Consider the following 17,055-nt stretch of genomic DNA (forward strand, 5'->3'; position numbering starts at 1 on the left):
CACACAGACACACCTGTTTCCATTTGAAGAGGTTGATATGGTTTTGGTAATAATATAATAATAATAATAATATATAATAATATATATAATAATATAATAATAATAATAATAATAATAATATAATATAATAATATAATAATAAATAATCTGAATGACTTGGAATTTTATTGTTGTGGTTCTATAAAACAAGGATATACACACATGTAAATAGCATTAGTTAAGGGTTATAACTGTGCAATGCACATATATGTACATGAATCCATGGCAAATGGCATTACACTTACAACATGTCTATAAGGGGCTATAAACACAGCATCAATATAAACATAAACTTAAACATTCACCTCTTGGAGAATTACTTGGATTGACAAAGGGTCAAGATTTATGGCACCCTCTCTCTCCAGCCTTGTGTGAGAATCTACCAGGCTGAGACCTTATCAGATCTGCCCTGGCGCCACAGGGTCATAAATTACTCTGCGCATGAGCAAGTTCCAAGAGCTGTCTGGGATGACTCTCTAACCCACCCATGGCAACTCAATAAACACCTTAATAACGGCCACTATGGAAAACACTGTGGTAGCGTGTGCATGCAAAAAAAACAATGTTTACCAATACAACAATTAAAACACTTCTGTAAAAGTACACTTATGCCAATACGGAATAATACTACATACAATAAACAATAAGCAAAGTAGTATTGGCAACTCTAACATGAAAGAATCGTAACAGCCATACAATATGTCTGAAAGCTATCAAAGTAACAGTAAGTAATTAGTGGTCATTACAGTGCCTTCAGAAAGTATTCAGACCCCTTGACTTTTCCACCCTTTGTTTTACGTTACAACCTTATTATAAAATTGATTTTAAAAAATCTACACACAATAACCCATAATGACAAATATTTGTTCAATGAGGTGACCAAGAATCCAATGGTCACTCTGACAGAGTTCTAGAGTTCCTCTGTGGAGATGCGGGAAACTTCCAAATGGACAACTATCTCTGCACCCTTCCACCAATCAGGCCTTTATGGTAGAGTAGCCAGACGTAAGCCACTCCTCAGTAAAAGGCACATGACAGCCCGCTTGGAGTTTGCCAAAAGGCACCTAAAGACTCTCAGACTACGAGAAACAAGATGCAGTTAGGAGGTCACGGTGGTGTGAAAGGTTTATTTGTTCAGTTATCTGATGAAACAAAGATGGAACTCCTTGGCCTAAATGCCAAGCGTCACGTCTGGAGGAAATCTGGCACCATCCCTACGGTGAAGCATGGTGGTGGCAGCATCATTCTGTGGGGATGTATTTCAGAGGCAGGGACTGGGAGATTAGTCAGGATCGAGGCAAAGGTGAATGGAGCAAAGTACAGAGAGATCCTTGATGAAAACCTGCTCCAGAGTGCTCAGGACCTGTGACTGAGGACAAGGTTCACCTTCCAACAGAACAACAACCCTAAGCACACAGCCAAGACAATGCATGAGTGGCTTTGGGAAAAGTCTCTGAATGTCCTTGAGTGGCCCAGCCAGAGCCCGGACATCGAACATCTCTGGAGAGACTTGAAAATAGCTATGCAGCAATGCTCTCCATCCAACCAGACAGAGCTTGAGAGGATCTGCAGAGAAGAATGGGAGAAACTCCCCAACTACAGGTGTTTCAAGCTTGTAGCGTCATACCCAAGAAGACTTGATGCTGTAATCAAGGCCAAAGGTGCTTCAACGAAGTACTGAATAAAGGGTCTGAATATTTATGTAAATGTGATTTTCCCATTTTTTTTATTTGTAATGAATTTGCAAACATTTATAAAAATCTGTTTTTGCTTTGTCATTATGGGGTATTGTGTGTTGATTGATGAGAATGTTTTTTTTTTTAACTTTCCGAAAGCACAGTACATATTATCACACAAAATGTGAAAACCCCAATAACCCTCCCTGCAACTTACATTTCGATGCACGCACAACATTCAGACATTCGTGTTACTGTCCCAAAAAATTATCAAAAACATGCACTGTCTCCCTTCGGACGACTATAACACTCTGACCTGAGTGGGTGGGTACAGTGTCCAGATGCGCATTTCAACCCGCTCTGATTGTTTGGGAATGGCAGGTCTATGATGGGTGAGGGATAACTGAGCAGCCAAACAAACAGGACTTAAGGGACTGTGGGGGGAAGTTGGGTAGAGAGGAGAAGAGCAGGCGAGCCTGTTTTTACGTCATCTTTATTCAGCAATGCCTCGTAATTTTAACCAAAAGTATATGAATGTATATATTAGGCTATCAATGAGTATGGCTAAGCTATTCTTCATAGTGCCAGTGAACATTTTGGAAATGGCAAGTTCACTTTCTCATCAGTAAACACAGTCAAGTGCAAATACGGTTAAGCAGCTCAAATCAGCAGAATGTGGGAAATTGTTATTAGGAAGGACGTCTACCATGGATGGATCGCTAAAATAATGATTATGATCACACTTCATCAATGTAAATATTATGGGGAGACTATACGTTCAGCAGCCACGCACAAGTTATCAGTGTAGCCTATTATTGTCTAGACATGATGTTGAAATAACTTCACACCTAGAATAAAAACCACATGTTTTTATAATCATTACAAAACCAACATCTCTAGTAATATCGGTCCGAATAGGGATATAACATGGCAAAGAACAGTAACATCCCGCCCTTGAAGGGGCAGGTGAATATTTTTGTCTCATTTGTGATATTTCGGTTAAAAGAAAAAATGTCATGAAATTAAACAATATATCATATTACTTCTTACTGGTAATACATGTATTGTTTTAGAAACATTGCAAAGCATGCTCATCCATTTTTTTGTTGGTGGTATTTTTGTGGGGAAACTTATTTTGGCTGGTAAAATATATGAGTGGCTGGTAGATTTGAAAAATGTTGTTGAATATGTGTCTTAACACTTCTACATGAATGTGGATGCTACCATGATTATGGATAATCCTGAATGAAATGTGAATAATGATGACAGAGAAAGTTATAGATGCACAAATATCATAACCTCCCCTGTAATTGTAATGGTGAGAGGTTAGCATGTCTTGATGCTATGATATAAAATGCTAACCTCCCCTAGTATTGTATTGGTGAGAGGTTAGCATGTCTTGATGGTATGATATAAAATGCTAACCTCCCCTAGTATTGTAATGGTGAGAGGTTAACATGTCTTGGGGGGTATGATATTTGTGCTTCTGTAACTGTCTCACTTATCATCTGTAATGGGAGCATCCACATTCATTTAGAAGTGTTTAGAAACATATCATATTCTTATTTACAATAAAATTGACTCTAAAATTACACAATACATTATTTACCATTCACTTCGATTGGGCACAACATAATCTGAAACACAACTAAAACAAACATCAAATGCATCCAACAAATTTGTAGAGTCATACGCTTGATGTAGTCATTGCATGCTATGTATGTGGGACCAAATACTTAACTTCTTACTACATTAATACACATACAAGTGAATTTGTCTCAATACATTTGTCCCCTTAAAATGGTTGGACTATGTACAACAAGGGCTGTCATTTGTAAATGACCTTATGAAAGTTGCCCAAGTATACCCGTAATCTTGTAGTGGTACATAACTCAACATTTCTGCCATCCATTGTGACATTGTGGGAGGATAACAAACGTTCCATTAATGGCAATGCATTTCTTAGCCGCTATAAATGCTAGGTTACACAATTTCTTCTGATAACAGTCTCCAGTATCAACATTTCCAAGCAAACAAAAACAGGGTGAAGGGAGAATCTGTAGACATGCTGAGATAAAAGAACATGCCAGAATTCAGCCAGCCTTCACAAGAATGTAACATATTGAAATATATTCCCTTTTGTGTTTTACTCCTGCAGCAGAGGAGAGCACACTCTGCCAACCCTGATGTCCTAGCCGTGTCTGAATCCTGGCTTAGGAAGACCACCAAAAGTTCTGAAATTTTCATCCCAAACTACAACATTTTCAGACAAGATAGAACTGCCAAACGGGGCGGTGTTGCAATCTATTGCAAAAATAGCCTGCAGAGTTCCGTCCTACTATCCAGGTCTGTACCCAAGCAATTTGAACTTCTACTTTTAAAAATCCACCTCTCTAAAAACAAGTCTCTCACCGTTGCCGCCTGCTATAGACCACCCTCTGCCCCCAGCTGTGCTCTGGACACCATATGTGAACTGATTGCCCCCCATCTATCTTCAGAGCTCGTGCTGCTAGGCGACCTAACCTGGAACATGCTTAACACCCAAGCCATCCTACAATCTAAGCTTGATGCCCTCAATCTCACACAAATGATCAATGAACCTACCAGGTACCCCCCCAAAGCCTTAAACACGGGCACCCTCGTAGATATCATCCTAACCAACTTGCCCTCTAAATACATCTCTGCTGTCTTCAACCAAGATCTCAGCGATCACTGCCTCATTGCCTGCATCCGTAATGGGTCAGCGGTCAAACGACCTCCACTCATCACTGTCAAACGCTCCCTGAAACATTTCAGCAAGCAGGCCTTTCTAATCGACCTGGCCGGGGTATCCTGGAAGGATATTGATCTCATCCCGTCAGTAGAGGATGCCTGGTTATTTTTTTTAAATGCCTTCCTAACCATCTTAAATAAGCATGCCCCATTCAAGAAATTTAGAACCAGGAACAGATATAGCCCTTGGTTCTCCCCAGACCTGACTGCCCTTAACCAACACAAAAACTTCCTATGGCATTCTGCATTAGCATCGAACAGCCCCCGTGATATGCAGCTGTTCAGGGAAGCTAGAAACCATTACACACAGGTAGTTAGAAAAGCCAAGGCTAGCTTTTTCAAGCAGAAATTTGCTTCCTGCAACACTAACTCAAAAAAGTTCTGGGACACTGTAAAATCCATGGAGAATAAGAACACCTCCTCCCAGCTGCCCACTGCACTGAAGATAGGAAACACTGTCACCATGGATAAATCCACTATAATTGAGGTATTTGCTCTTATTCCTTCCCTTTCTCTAATGTATTTTGTAATAGAATTAGCAAATGTAGTAAGATCATTGCCTTACTTTACTAGGACTGGACACCACAGCAGCGATTCTACTCTTGCCCTACCTCTTCAAAGAGGACCCAAGGTATGCCTATGCACAAATCATATGTTTCTTCATAAACATAAGTGTGCATGCTTATATAAAACTGCAGCTGAACATTTGTTATGTTCTTTGTTAATTGTATGTGTATTAATCTTTCCGTACTTTTGTTGACACTGATTTCACCCTTCTTCACTTTTTACTTTTCACATTTACTGCACATCGGTGGAAATCCATTTCACCATGAGAGTGAAATCCCGCTGGCCTTTGATGGGGAGAACATCAATGTCCTCGAGGACGTCCCCATGGGACTTGGGGCTCTGCTAGGGCTGTATTTGTTATTTTCCCTTAAATTTCCCAAAAATGTCAGAAAAACACTTATGTTCTTAAGTTACTGTGTTCTGGGGAGAAGAGAAGTTGGGGTGAAGTTAACAGGGCCGGTCATAAAGATGGCAAACTTCCTAACATAACTAAGTGGATATGATATACACACTAAAGCTGAAAAATCTACAATATTGTTAGTTTACCTATGATTCATTTTTAATGTATGTTGTTTTTATTGTACATCATTATTTATATTTGTTTTAAATGTCATGAAAAGCACTATAGAAAGTAAATGTATAATTTATTATGGTCTGACATGTCTGCAGAAATGTTGCAATTTTGTAATGTGCTTTGTTTGGTAAGTTGTTTTGTAAATATGAATTCACATTTGTGGTGCCACTAAATAAACAATTCATTATTTAAATCAATATTGTTATTATTATTATTAAAATATGTTTTTATAATGGAGGGAGGAGGGTGGGCAGGGAGTTTTAAAAAAATAACCCCAAAAGGTTCTTTGAGGAACCATTATAAGGGGTTCTTCAAAGATCTTATCGGGGTTCCCACAGAAGGTTGTTCAAATAATTTTTAGGCGTACCCCCACTGTTTCTATTTGAAGAACCCCTAAAGGATACTCCAGGAACCTTTACCTTTTAGAGTGTATATTGATAAATGCCACCTTGTCTGAGAGACATTTATACAGTTATACACAACCCAATTTGGGATGACTATTTTGTGGCGAAATATCGGCCACAACAGACAGACCTGATATCGCCCCATAATTCGACTTCCTTGGACGTCACATGCTGAGTGGGTATGACCTAAATTATTCTATTTAGCTACACTTTGTAGTAAATTTTTACACTATAATAAATGTTTTAGGCAAAATATTGAAAAAAAATTGAAACCACGATTACATAATATGCAATGAACTACTGACTTTTTCATTTGTTAATCATTATAACCCAAATGAAACATTTGGTTTATAAGTGTCTACAACTCACAAGTATTATTAAAAATGTGTAAGAAATTGAAATACATAATATATGTACCCCATCTCAATTTTCACAAGAGACATATTCTGAACTTTTAAACAAAATTGTAAACTCTTTACACATACTTATGCTACTTTCACATAACAAAATACAATGTCAGTGTCAGTGTCTTCATCCTTAGATGCTGTGGGGAATGTGTTATATCATGTACATGTTCCCCACTATAGATATTCCTTAACATCCTAGATACTAGTACATAAGTAGTACGTAACCGTGGAATAGTATAGTACTACAGTACGGACCTGTTTTCTGGATATGTGTAGTACTGTATATAAAAACGTCAGTGACTCTAAGCTTTGAGGTCATGTAGGTCAATTTGTTGCTCTCTTTGCCTTTATACAGCTCTTTGACCTACTGTAAACTCCCTCGGTTGTTAACATCTACAATAATCATTAGACGTACGAGTCAGAGTTATCATACCCAGTGTCAGGGTTTGCTAACTCTGGAAATTCCTTTGGTTTGTACAGAGTTAGGTAAATCAGCTCTTTGCCCCTTGCATGGGGCATAATCTCCAAGCTGCTCTAAACATTGCTGTTTTTGATGTCTCTAGGTTAATCTGTTTATGAGGCCTGTTACAACATGCTTACAAAACCTTGAAAAGGAGTTTGTGATACCATTCAGTCATGGATGTATGTAAAACATATTTAACACGTATTGCATGTTACAGAAGACTACTGTTGTACATTGAATAGCCATTCATCCCTGTTACATCTTGATGTGATCGTTCTCTATGTCTGGATATGTTTATAATTCATATAGTGTGAATAGTGGTTTCCATATAGTTATTAAACCCCCTAAACAGGAATATGAAATGACCTTTATGATCATTACTTTGGGGTTCTAATCTCACTCTTTCAAAATCCCCACTGTGATCAAATCTCTAACATTCATGATCCTTCCCATATATTTTAACTCTAAACCTCCCACAATAACTATTGTCTATTGTTAGTCTCAGTGACCTTACTGACGAAATCAACGTTTTATACATATCTAAATACATTGTTGGAGACAGTTTTCATGTCTTTCATTATGCAAACATTTGTTTATTAGATTATATTTCTCATTAAGAATACTGTTGTTTTAATTCTATATGGGTCAGGCTTTGCCTCGGTCCCGTGTTCTCTTATGGGTCATTGCTTTTAGTTACAATATAGCAATTATGTTCTCGGCTCAATTACTTAGAAGGGCTTGTGGTCCCAGCCCTCCCGTGTGTTCCCAGGTCCATATTTGGGAGCCCCTATACTTTCAGTATGTAAGGCTTACCAGTTATGTCAAATGTTAGGACAACCTGTTGGTTGTAAAAAATAATAATAATTAAAAAAAAAAAAAAAATCTTTTCACACACTTTTTATTTGGGTCTTTTTTAATTTAGCCTGTTGTATGGCCCCAGCCACTTGGAGGCTGGGTGCATGTACAAAGAAAAAGTGCCCAATTCAACCATTGGTGGATGGTAACTAAAATAATGACAATGCATGTAGTCATGTTAAGGTTTTCATTGTTTTCTTGTCGGAGTTTTATGGTTTTGCATATGCCTGTGCATATGTCGTAATAGGGAAGAGGATCAGATCATGCCTATTGGTATTTTTGATCAATTATTGATTCCCCTAAAAAGACACACCGGTTAGGGGTTAATTCCACAGCTGTTTGCATTGCTTGGTAGTGTATTATTAGCCTGGTATGAGACACGATAAATAATACAATTTAAGTAAAGTATAAATAAACACTATTATCTTAAATTGTAAGATGAATAAAAACATGTGTTATCACATCAACCTCCAAAAATCTTTCAGAATGTACCTGTTTTCAGTATAGAATGACATGTATACATATTATATTACAACTTTTTGTGTTTTGTCTTAGTGATTGTTCTTTAGTAAATAGGAAACTCTACAGTGTGTTAGTCCGACAAAAAGGAACACTGCCTGGTAAACACATTCTTGTAAGTTGTTTATGTTGACATTTCTGGGTATGTCTCGCATGTAACATAACAATAATAAAGATTCTGATAATAATGTTATATTACTTTTTATAATAATACAAATCTGTCAACCAAATGTATTTCTGAAAACCCCTTTTTTGCATCTTCAATAGTTGTCACAATGTGTTTTACAGATACCCTGTCTATAAAAATCTAAGACCTATCAATGCCTCAGCACAGCCTCTTGGAAACACTCCCTAGAAGTCATGAACCTAGGAACAAAATTATATAGAGGTACCATGCTTTGAGTGGACATTTAAGAGTACATGTGCCCTTTATGGTTTTTCAAGATGTTCCAACGTTCGTAGATGACCCTCAGGGTCATATAACAACCAGGGTGGCTGTAGAGTGGGCATAAGTTCAACACTCAGGAGTCAATGTCCTATCTTATGTCTTTTTCATGGCCTGAAAGAGAGGAGAGAGAGAGAGAGAGAGAGAGAGAGAGAGAGAGAGAGAGAGAGAGAGAGAGAGAGAGAGAGAGAGAGAGAGAGAGCAGCACAATTAGACCCAACCAAATCATGAGAAAACAATAAAATATAATTACTTGACACACTGGAAATAATTAACAAAAAACAGAGCAAACTAGAATGCTATTTGGCCCTAAACAGAGAGTACACAGTGGCAGTATATCTAACCACTGTGACTGACCCAAACTTAAGGAAAGCTTTGACTATGTACAGACTTAGTGAGCATAGCCTTGCTATTGAGAAAGGCCGCTGTAGACAGACATGGCTCTCAAGAGAAGACAGTCTATGTGCTCACTGCCCACAAAATGAGGTGGAAACTGAGCTGCACTTCCTAACCTCCTGCCCAATGCATGACCATATTAGAGAGACATATTTCCCTCAGATTACACAGATCCACAAAGAATTTGAAAACAAATCCAATTTTGATAAACTCACATATCTACTGGGTGAAATTCCACAGTGTGCCATCACAGAAGCAAGATTTGTGACCTGTTGCCACAAGAAAAGGGCAACCAGTGAAGAACAAACACCATTGTAAATACAACCCATATTTGTTCTTATTTATTTTCCCTTGTGTACCCTTAACCATTTGTATGTCGTTACAACACTGTATATCTACCTCACTTGCTTTGGCAATGTTAACACATGTTTCCAATGCCAATAAAGCCCTTTGAATTGAATTGAAATTGAGAGAGAGAGAGACAGAGAGAGAGAGAGTATATTACCTAAAATTATCACAGCTGCACACTATGTAATGCATTATATTGATAATTGCCTAAAATTGTATGTCATTGTCTTTCCTAAATATTGCAATACCGAATGTTGGGCTCAGTTTTGTTAACCCATCTGTGCAGAGTTGGATCCCAGACAATCTGAGGAAGAAGGTATTAGCAATGTGAAGCAAGCCACAATATATTTTTTTAAATCCACTTAATTGTCTCTACATAGAATATAGTGTTAATAACCAGTTCCTTACAGATCTGTCTTTGTCCTCAGGTAGATTCCACTATTATTGTGAACAGCAGGGGTCTCGGGCTCAGCCACCAGCTTGCTTCCAGTCTGGCACTGGGGGTTGGCCTCGGAGTGTTCCGGCTTGGTGATGGACATCATAGCAGGATGCTCAACATATCTAAGTCGGACATCTGTAATAAGTGGGAAAAGTCAGGCCACTCTGCTCATGTCACCATACAGAACAATTACTAGCTGACAGGTAGGAACGTCTCGCTCTGATACTCTGTTTTACAACCCAATCTTAACCTACACGCAGTCACAGGGATTACTGGGAGGTTACTCCAGGACTCTGACATCGCATTGTTTTGGTTGCAAAATCAACAATTCCCTGCATATTATGTGAGGGCTTGCAAATTTGACCAATCACCAAACTATTTCTGCATAAAATAGTCATATCATCTGAATAATATCGCATAGAACTGGCAGATCTTGCTCACTGTTGGAGGAAGGGGAGCCAAATTAGAGGAAAAATATCTATAGTTCTTCGGCAATGAAACATTCATGGCATAATGGGGATTGTCCTTCCCTGTGAAAAGAATAACAGCTGGGGTTTACTTTCTCACTTTTAGATAATGTAATACAATCTTTAAACCCATCAGAAGTGTAGTGCTTACCTCCATGAAAATATTGGTCCATGTTAACTTTAGACCTTCCCCTCGAACCAGGGACCCTCTGCACACATCAACAACAGTCACCCACGAAGCATCGTTACCCATCGCTCCACAAAGCCGCGGCCCTTGCAGAGCAAGGGGAACTACTACTTCAAGGTCTCAGAGCAAGTGAAGTCACCGATTGAAACGCTATTAGCGCGCACCACCGCTAACTAAGCTAGCTGTTTCACATCCGTTACATGAGTACTCACATGAAAGGTATCCATGATTCTAGATTAAGCCAATCATTTATGTGATTACCATCCTATGGGTCAGCAATGGAACGATTGCTACACAGCTTTCAGGCGACTTTATGCCTTGGGCCTGGATGAATCATTGAAATACAAGTAATATTGTAAATTTGTGATACATAATTGCCATTGTAATTTGGAATATTCCATCAATGTTATTTGTTTTGACAGTCAAAACAACTAACTCTTACGATTAATCACTTGATTTGAGTAAATAGCAACTTTATATTCTGGATTTGTGCAATGCCTAATCCACAATCTATGCATGTTATTGGCTCATCATAGTATATAGCAGAGGGTCTCATAGTCCAAAAACAGCATTGGCCATTGGACTGCTCAGTCAAAACAACTCAATTTTACGATTAATCACTTGACTGGAGTAATTTGAGTTCGTTTTCACTTATAATTTACACTGTAGAATAACCTGCAAGCCAATCAGAATCTAGTTTTAAACAATACCGTGGGTTCCATGGAACGTCACAAACATATTAGGCCACTTGCGTCACAGATTACAGTCACTGAACATGTGTTTAATAGCTATATTGGCTATATGTACAGTATATGCACATCGTTTTGAATTGAGATTACATTTACTGCACCACTGTAATTATGTAGCTTAATCCTATGTGGATCATATGTGAGATGTCAGAATCATGGTACATGAAAATATAATTAAATTGACTGCAGATTATAAAATTCACTGTGACACAATAAACGCACTGGGCATCAATGTTGTTTCCATGTAATTTCAATGAAATTACGTTGAACCAACGTGGAATAAAAATTGAATTGATGTATGTGCCCATTGGGAAGGGATCAATTCGAAATGATTGAATACATGCAGTATTACAAAGAAATAGATACAAAAATAGCTTCTAAAAGCTCGAAAAAGTCTAATTTCCCTGGGCCACCCAAAAGTAAAATGTATGTACGCATTACTATACATCGTTTTGGATGAAAGAGTCGGCTTTCAAATCTCTAACTCACACACATATTTACAATCTCGCGATGATTATTTTTGGCGCTTTCACGTTTGCGGGATTTTGTGAAGTCATTGATGCGCAGAAGAGCTCCATGAAATCAGTCAAGGTGTATGAATACTTTCTGAAGGCACTGTAGACAAGGATGGGGGCTTTGGGGTTTTGATGGGAAAGGTCTAGACTTTACAGGGAAGGACCATGGTTAGCAGGGTTGACCTTCATTCCATTTCAACTCCATTAACTCTGAAAATGAAGTAAAATGCAGTTCATGAGTTCACTCAGTTCAGGAAACAACAATATCATTGAATTGGATTTTCTACGTTTTCAAATGTCCAATTACAAAATTAGCTGAGGTTGAGCCAGACTGGAATGGAATCAGAGTTTTGCAGGCTGATCACCCATGATACAAGTCTGTATTCAACATCCATCCATGGCTGAGGATTTCAGGATATGACGTGGAAACCGGTCACTAGGGGCAACAGTGAGCGCTGTTACCTTAAAGTAAAGTTTTTTTTTTCTAGGACATTGTTGATGTGGAAAAGCATCTGCCTCTGGTTCCAAAGGTTTCATGGTTGAATCCAGCGATAGAAAGTCATTTTTGATAGTTTTGTTTTAAGCCTATCCCAAACCTTATCCCTTACCTTAACCAAGTGTAATGCCTAAACCTAACCCTAATCCCTACATTTAACCTTAATCACTTTGAGATTTTACATTTGGAATAACTTCGAAATTTGAAGTTTGAGAAACATGGATGAACGTCGAATTCTGACGTGAGACTTGTTAGACCTTGCAGGAATTTTGACTCTGGCTGATAGATTTGTGGATCCATGATCATATGTTGGGTTGTGGCTCCCTCTAGTGGTGTTTTCCATATAGATTTACCCATACTCCAGGGTTTCGCCAGTGTTTTATGTTAATGTCAGCTCTAAAGACTTATGGCGAGGGCATTAACAATCTCTGAATCATTCAAGTCTGTTGCTCTGTGAGAAGGTGTTAAAGTTCAGTTAGCCATTGTTATGTAAAAGACAGCTGAAAAGAACACAGAGCATTGCCTTGGCCTGAAGTGAGAGCAGGTCTACCAGATCCATGGGTAAAATACTGGGGTAAATCCTGTATGTAAATGCACCATGAGAAGCTGGATGTAGAAACCAATGGTATAAACTCTGGGTGGTCGTATTTGTGGGGCACCATCTTTTATTTGAGCATTATTTAGGTCACTGTAAACAAGGGCAACAAAGCACAAATACAGTGGCGGAAAGAAGCAAACATTATTTTTGTCCCCACCAGTGACTATGCTTTTCCACTTGTGCTCTAACTCAGCTATCCCCCTTTTCCTTTCTTTAAATTTTCTCATGAATGGATTTCACATGAATTCTCAGTTATAGTCCCATCTATGCAAATGGTATGTCCGGCATCTAGTGGTGTTTTGCAGTATGACATGACTGGAGTCCTGTCTATCTCTGTAACATGCTGACCAGACCAGGGTTGCGTGCGTTGCAAAATAAATGTACACATATGTTTTTCAATCATTGCACCCACACTGAGCATCTGCTTAGCCAGGTGCTAATATAGAACTTGGTTCTATTTGTGACACTGGACATGCTGCACGTCCTGCATCTTCCATCTCCTCATTGGTTTTTAGGAGCATATACCCACGTGCCATCTCCTCATTGGGTTTAAGGAGCATACATCAAATCAAATTTCAAATCAAATGTATTTATAAAGCCCTTATTACATCAGCTGATATCTCAAAGTGCTGTACAGAAACCCAGCCTAAATCCCCAAACAGCAAGCAATGCAGGTGTAGAAGCACGGTGGCTAGGAAAAACTCCCAAGAAAGGCCAGAACCTAGGAAGAAACCTAGAGAGGGACCAGGCTATGAGAGGTGGCCAGTCCTCTTCTGGCTGTGCCGGGTGGAGATTATATCAGAACATGGCCAAGATGTTCAAATGTTCATAGATGACCAGCAGGGTCAAATAATAATAATCACAGTGGTTGTCGAGGATGCAACAGGTCAGCACCTCAGGAGTAAATGTCAGTTGGCTTTTCATAGCCGATCATTCAGAGTGTCTCTACCGCTCCTGCTGTCTCTAGGGAGTTGAAAACAGCAGGTCTGGGACAGGGAGCACGTCCGGTGAACAGGTCAGGGTTCCATAGCCGCAGGCAGAACAGTTGAAACTGGAGCAGCAGCACAGCCAGGTGGACTGGGGACAGCAAGGAGTCATCATGCCAGGTAGTCCTGAGGCATGGTCCTAGGGCTCAGGTCCTCCGAGAGAGGGAAAGAAAGAAAGAATGAGAGAAAGAGAGAATTAGTGAGCATACATAATTTCACACAGGACACCGGATAAGACAGGAGAAATACTCCAGATATAACAGACTAACCCTAGCCCCCCGACACATAAACTACTGCAGCATATATACTGGAGGCTGAGACAGGAGGGGTCAGGAGACACTGTGGCCCCGTCTGATGATACCCCCGGACAGGGCCAAACAGGCAGGATATAACCCTCCCCACTTTTCCAAAACACAGCCCCCACACCACTAGAGGGATATCTTCAACCACCAACTTACCATCCTGAGACAAGGCCGAGTATAGCCCACAAAGATCTCCGCCACGGCACAACCAAAGGGGTGGCGCCAACCCAGACAGGAAGATCACGTTAGTGACTCAACCCACTCAAGTGACGCACCCCTCCTAGGGACGGCATGGAAGAGCACCAGTAAGCAAATTGATATAAAACATCCCCACAACATTTTTTAAAAATGCTCACGAATTTCTACAAAATATGCACAAATGTATGTAAAACATGGCTACAAATTATGAAACGAGCTCACGAATTGTAAAACGTCCACGTACTGTAATATACATCCACAATACTTTTAGGTTTGGATGTTATGATGATATTCCCTGGAGGTCGGGGCTCTGCGTGCCCATTCGGTAATCTGGCCCTGATCATCAAGTTAAACCTCAGGTATTGTTGTTACACATCCTCACACTGTCTTGGAGGAATAAACTGAGACTGTCGCCAGCTTCCATTTCACCTAATTTTATTGTCCAAAGAATGTTCTCATAGTCCAGAAGTATTGGATGAAAATCCACAATGTTGGTGCCATACAGGAGCACTGACCAATCTTCCTCCAAAAGAGGACTGCTGGTTTTGAGGATGGTGTGGAGGTCAGTGGCTGATGATCTGAGCACCCCCTGAGATGGTGAGTATGGTTTCAGTAGACCACTATTGAGCTGGTAGATCAGATAGGAGCTTCGAGGAAAGGTAATTTAGTGCTTTGAATGCGGTTCATATTGTCTTATAGTGGATGTAGGACTTGGACAAGGAGTCAATGCAGTTTAAAGATGCATTTACATGGGGGTTTGGATGATAGTGTCAAATTTCTTAGAATGAGTGAAAATATTGGAGTTTGGGGACTTGGGGGGGGTAATAGTCAAGTTGGGAAATGTGCAAATATTTAGATACAAATATATAGTCAAGTTGGGGATTATTCAGATATTCCTGTTGAAAAAGAGAATAGACAGAAAGATATAAGCTTACATTATATTAAATCCATCCCATATATTAAATTCATCCCATTGGGACAAAACTGGTTGAATAAACATTGTTTCCACCTCATTTCAACAACAACAAAAAATCTATGTGATGACTGTGAATCAACATGGAAAACATGGATTTTGTTCACCCAACTTTTAACCAACATTTTTTGGTTGATTTCACATTTTGGTTGAGTTCCCAAATTTAAATCAAAACTAGACATTCAACTGAGGTCTGTGCCCAGTGGGATTGGATTTCTGTAATCATATCAGCTTATTTGTCACACTTCTTCTAATCATCCAGAGAGAATGTACCTTTCTTTGAGGTTAACCTTTGAGATGACCTCCCTCAAGGATTCTCGCTCTTTCCTCGGAGCGAATTTGTCCCACATTTGAGCAAAGTCGCCATTGGTGGCCACGTTTCTCAAGATATTGCGACCATGATGCCTGTGGACAAAGATATTAATTTAATCTTAAATGTGCAACATATCAAATAATTTCTGATGTCTGTGATTAAAAAACAGTACTCAATTGATGGCAACCTGAGAAAAAATATCCCATCAAAATAAGACATACATGAGGAAGAATTTGCAAGAGGGCCGGTTTGAGTAATGCACCGCATTACCTGATCTACAAATCATCTAAACCATCTAACAACTGGGTATTAACCGTTCGTTATTATGAAAATCTTAGCGAATCTGCACAGCGCTTGGCTCAGGCCGACCATTGTGATCAAGTAGGGTTGTCTTCATTAGGCACCAAACAGAAGGAAGGAAACTGAATCAGGTATATTTGGACTCATTTAAAATGTTTACCCCAATTTCGTAGTATCCAATTGGTAGTTACAATCTTGTCCCATCGCTGCAACTCCCGTAAGGACTCTGGAGAGGCGAAGGTCGAGAGCCGTGCGTCCTCCGAAACACAACCCAGCCAAGACGCACTGCTTCTTGACCCAATGCCCGCTTAACCTGGAAGCCAGCTGCACCAATGTGTCGGAGGAAACACCATACACCTGGCGACCATGTCAGCGTGCATTGCACCCTGCCCACCACAAGAGGTCGCTAGTTGGCGATGGTATAGGAACATCCCTGACGGCCTTTGGCTTCGGCTTTTTGGCTTTAAACTTTCAAACCAACATGAGTGCCTGGACTTGGATTTTCCTATGTTATCAATTACTATTCCCCTCCAAGAGAACATGTGGTTGTTTTGGAATACCTAATATCCGCAATTCAATCCATGACACCCTTTAGTATAGATGCTGTAGACATCCGACAATGTGGCTTTTAAAGGCAATTTCAATTTGTATTTGTGGTAAATGCTGCAGATGTTGACTCAAGAGTAAATTACCTTTAACAGCTGCATTGTTGGCGATCTAGTGCTATAGCGAGCCATGGATTGAACCCCGGACTTAACTGTTATATTGAAGCAAGCTACTTTACAGGAGGTACTTCCCACCTGACTTCCTGTGCAGGGTCCACAGCCAGTTTACTGACGGCAATCAAGAAACGGTCGGTGAGGTCTTTCTTCCCCGACAGGAGACGAGCCGTCCCCATGACCTCAGCCAGTCTCTCCAGGTGCCGAGCAGTGCAGCTCCTCACCGCAGCGTTTCGGTGGCTGAGGAAGGAAAAACAGAGCACATCAGTTACATGTCATAGAGATACATGAGTTAGGAGACAAATGATAATGGATTGTATTGATGAAGTCTCATCGATGAATGAAAAT

The 17,055-nt window shown here is 39.7% G+C and overlaps 1 long non-coding RNA gene and 1 pseudogene across 1 annotated transcript; both read right to left on the reverse strand.

The window, feature by feature from the left end:
• The window catches only part of LOC127914383 (zinc finger protein 180-like), a 184,517-nt pseudogene that overhangs the window by 19,764 nt on the left and 147,698 nt on the right, over positions 1 to 17,055 (reverse strand).
• On the reverse strand, positions 13,485 to 15,218 carry LOC127914410 (uncharacterized). The gene is made up of 3 exons (XR_008088243.1): positions 14,647 to 15,218; positions 14,361 to 14,484; positions 13,485 to 14,055 (listed from the first exon to the last, which is right to left on the reverse strand). It is a non-coding gene; the product is annotated as an uncharacterized LOC127914410 (long non-coding RNA).

The sequence above is a fragment of the Oncorhynchus keta genome, chromosome 32, assembly GCF_023373465.1.
Source record: "Oncorhynchus keta strain PuntledgeMale-10-30-2019 chromosome 32, Oket_V2, whole genome shotgun sequence".
NCBI classification, from domain to species: domain Eukaryota; kingdom Metazoa; phylum Chordata; class Actinopteri; order Salmoniformes; family Salmonidae; genus Oncorhynchus; species Oncorhynchus keta.